This window comes from Mus pahari, chromosome 5 (genome assembly GCF_900095145.1).
Source record: "Mus pahari chromosome 5, PAHARI_EIJ_v1.1, whole genome shotgun sequence".
Taxonomy (NCBI): Eukaryota; Metazoa; Chordata; class Mammalia; order Rodentia; family Muridae; genus Mus; species Mus pahari.
In genome coordinates, this window is record NC_034594.1 from 36,424,951 (window position 1) to 36,429,462 (window position 4,512).

The 4,512-nt window shown below is 41.7% G+C and overlaps 1 long non-coding RNA gene across 1 annotated transcript; it reads left to right on the top strand.

Moving 5' to 3' along the window:
* The first annotated feature begins 3,334 nt into the window (after positions 1 to 3,334).
* On the top strand, positions 3,335 to 3,719 carry LOC115064022. The gene is made up of 2 exons (XR_003843864.1): positions 3,335 to 3,448; positions 3,618 to 3,719. It is a non-coding gene; the product is annotated as an uncharacterized LOC115064022 (long non-coding RNA).
* Positions 3,720 to 4,512: the final 793 nt, after the last annotated feature.

The window sequence follows — 4,512 nt, forward strand, 5'->3', positions numbered from 1 at the left end:
TAATAGGATGAAGACGGGGAAGCACTCAGAGATCGCAGCCATGTCCACCTTCTCTGGAAAAGAGTGAGCAGGCGTGAAGGAGAGGATGTCTGCTCTCGACACGCCCATGGAACTTTCTGTCTAGGTAGGAGCTCACATATTTGGCTACAGGACATCTTCCTATGACACACGTAAAACAGAGACTCTGAGTGACCCACACATGGGAAACACACTTTAGAGCTTTAGAGGCAAGTCCTTTACTGAGCCTGAGCTAGAAGTCTGTGTCAAGTACAGTAATAAGCTCCCCAAGCTAACATTCAAATCAGAGGTATCTCGCCATTAAGTTGCCAGCTCACACACCAGACACAAATGATTGAATTCTACCAGGCACGTGCATAAGGTCATGGTTGCCTCTGCCCTGTTGTTCAGAGCCCTGCTTATCATAGACTACAGGACATTGCACATGGATTACATTTCATTGACTAATGGTAGACTGGAAAATATACAAATTCCTGTACTACCTTGAAATTATCATGGCCTGAGTTACTTTAGTCAGTCTGGCAAAGCACAGATCACTGTTCATAATTCTTACTGATGTTAGCTTTCATACACATGCTCGGCTCAGTGTTATGCTCTGTCAGTGACTCTCATTTTTTTTAATACCCACTTTTAATATAACCTTTTTAGGCTTTTAATTGGTTTGTGTGCCAGTGCGGCTTGTCATGTATGAAAGTCAGAAGACAACTTATGGAAGTTGGTTTTTCCCTTCTGCCACTGGGTCCAGATGTTCAAACTCGGGTTGCCAGGGTTGGTGGGAGTGTTTTTAACTACCTAACCATCTGACTGGCTGCATAGTCCCCTTTTAAGAATGATACTTTATACTGATCTCCCCATCTGTTATATTGTTTTGCTTTTTTAATGTTTGATAAAATAAAATTGAAGATTCCTAGAAATAATTCAGTGGCAAACCTTCCTGCTGCCTTCCTTACAGGGTTGGGAGCCCACAAGAGACAGCCCAGTTCTCGAGTCCTCCTGGTATTCTTGTTTTAGATAGGAGGAGAAAATGATTGGTTCCATCCCTAGATGACAATCTTTGATGTGATGGCTCATTAGTATTGTTAAACCTTAGCAAATGCCATTCCCCTTAATCCTGACCCAGCCCTTCTTTTCCCAGCACTTCTATTTTAACATCCTTTCTGAACCTTCTTCAGCCTTTCCTCATCTTGAAGTTGCAGAAGCCAGAAGTGACCGTAGAATTGTGGTAGCACTTAGTTAACAAGTGTCACAGGGTGATAGGCTTCTTCAAGACCCATACTTTTAAATAGAGAACACGGTGAATAAAAACCCAAATGTAAGTCCATGCCACTGAACAATTTTGGACTATAATTTCTGATGAAAAGGTTATCACAACGTCATGTGAAGTTGCTGTGTTTCTTGGACCTTATCTTGCTCATGCTCCCGTTGGTCTACTGTGTAACAGGATACACAGTTCATGTCTCTAAGCCATAAAAATGCAGGAATGAGTCCCATATGTATGTTGGCCTAGTCTTTCTGATGGAGATCCTGATTAGCCCCTTCGGCCACACAAGTAGAGTTAGCATGTCTTTCCAAACAATTCTGTTGTGTTTCATTACTCTGCTTCCTTCCCATTGAGAGCTGCTGAAGTGGAGGGCTGCTTGCTCTCCTCCCTCCTCCGGGCATTCGACTTCTTGATGTTCGTGCCTGGGAACTCAGCGGCCATCCCCCTTCTCTGCCTTGAAAGTGGCAAGGAAGCACATGCCACACCAGTTTTTAAATCAGTGCAGGCGGGAATTTTAAGCTAGCCAAAGTTAGCTAACCTAACTTTTTTTTTTTTTTTTAAGTTAACCTAAATCCTGAGTTGGCTGAAAGTTACTTGGTAATTTCTCTAAACCTGTAGGGTCACTGCACTGTGCAACAAGTGTGTGTTCTTGGGATTTCACTCAAGCATAAGCTTAGCAGTTCCAGCAAGCAGACATGTTGACCATGGGCTAGCAGGCTTCTCAATCCAATCTGCTATCCACCAAGACTTTTTCCGACTCAAGAGTTTCACAGAAAGAGAAATTATCATCAGTTGCAAGATATGTTCATTCCTGACTTTCCCTCTTAACATCTGTATAGTTTCGGGGGAAACTCCAACCCATTTGAGCTTGTTTTCTCCAACATCTGTATAGTTTGGGGGGAAGTACCTACCAGTTGAGTTTGTTTTTTCCAATGCAGGAATGATTCTCTTTGTCATACATGCTATTTTGATAATCAAATAAAACAGTGATCAAGATGTTCTGGGTAAACTACAACAGACTGAGATGTATAGCACGTCTACCCTTAGAGGCAGTGGTACCTGGGTGGGCGGGTGTGTGTGTGTGAGTGATTTCCCTCCAATGAGCTTACATAAGTGGGTTGGCAGACTGAGCCAGCGAATGGAGTCCAACTCCAGACCTCTGGATTGACTTTGTGAGTGAAGAATGCCTTTCACATTTCTAAAGGGTTGTAAAAAAACAGATGTAAAACAAACTAACAAAGAATAATATGACTATGTAACAGGGACCTATGTCAGTTATCACAAATAGCTTACTTTCTGCCCACTTCCCAAAGGAGTGCACTGATCCTTAGGAGCAGAAGTGAGCCACAAGACTGTTTATGCAGCCTCCCTACCAACCTGAGTACATGCTCAGCACTGGCTGTCTCCTCAAAACCTCTCCTAATCCTACACACAAAGAAATGAATGAAAATAGGCCATTATTTTGTTATCAACTCATGGGAACCAAGGCTCTTCAACCACACGCTAAAGATCAAAAGGACTCTCAGGTTGCATAGCTTAGGAGACCCTCAAATCTGTGTTCAAATTGAGCTGCGGGCACAAATTATTTTAGAAAAGACCAAAGGATTTCACATTTTGAGTTTTTGTTTCCCCTCTTATAATCTGCAGCAAATAGAATTATCTCGTCTCTCTCGTTTTCTCCTATCATGGCAATCTTCGAAACCCCTTAATCTAAACTGGTACTGGTGGCAAGGACATAATTAAATTGAACCACATGAATTCTGAATCAAGATTAAGCAAAAAAAAAAAAAATTAAAGCATTTATTGTGTTGAAATTTCTTATGCCAATTTTCTGCTAGCAGGGAGGAGCCAAAGGTCAAGGCTTTTTGCAGCGGACTTAGTGGCGTATTAGTTACAGTAATTCAGCCTGAAAATTCCAGCAGAAATAAATACAATGGAATGTCATGAATTACAAGTGACCACAACTCTAATCAGCTCATGGGTAAAAAAGAAAAAAAAAAAAAAGAAGAAGAGAAAGAAAACATGCATTTTCTTGTTGACAGTTGATAAGCCTAATCCCGAAGCTTGTTCAGAGACAGAGAAGAGTGAGGGTCTCCCAAGGCTGCTGCTGTTGGTTGAAGTGAACATTTCGAGCTCCCCGTTTCTGCTTTTGCCCACTGTGACAGGAAGGTAAAGAGAACTGAAAGCTATCTGTGCTCTTACTCGTAGATTTTTATCACATTCATTCAGTGGGTGTTCTCTGAGCCAGACAATGCCGGGGAAAGCATGGGAGGCAATATGGTAGACAATAAGTAACAGAGTGATGGAAACCTTATGAATTATTTTGCCCTAATTTCAGAAGCAACACCAAGCATCCGGAACAACCTTCTGCCACGGGTCTTCCTTTCGCCAGTATGCGGCCTAAGACTCATAACTGAACAGGGTTCCAGAGACTCATTTTGTGAGTAAAGTTTTTCCTCTCAAAAATCATGTAGAGCTCATTTTAAAATCGAAGGATAGTATCCAGATTTCATATGAATATCAACTCCTAAGAATAATGTCAGCACTTACAAACCCTTTTGCTTTTTAAGACTAAATAATGAACATGGGGCCATGGGGACAGCTCAGTTGGTAGAGTGCATGTTGTGCAAACGTGAGATGATGAGTTTAAAGCCACATTAGAAAAACCAAAAGGCCACTGCTGAGGAGGAGGGGCTGGGCGGATCTCTGACACCGGCTGGCCAGCAAGTGAGTTCCAAGCAAGTGACTTTTTATTTTTCTGTTTCAAAAAATAAGGCGGTGCTTAAAGGACACCCATGGTTGTCCCTGCCCACTGCATGTGTGCACACATATGTGAACAGACAGTTCTCCTCCTCAGCAAGCACACAGCTAAAAAGAAGAGCATAGCAGATAATTCTGCTCTACTTGAATAGCATCACTAGTGCCCGAAGATGAAAAGAGATGACATAGAGATCAAATCTCTAAATTATGTGATACAGGTCTCACAAATAAGGACAAACAATCACACACACGACAGAGACCTTCCTAAGTACACCAAGGTCTACAGATCCTAACAGAACAAAAAGATAATGAATATGATTAAAATATGAGGCAAAACATGAAGGGAAATCACAAAAGAATGTTCTAGCAATCTATAAATAAATGGGAGGGTCCTCAGGGCTGTTAACGGATATAGCTATGTTAACTACAGGATAGAAAATTTTGTCTTGAATTTTTTTCCCCCTTCCCTTTCT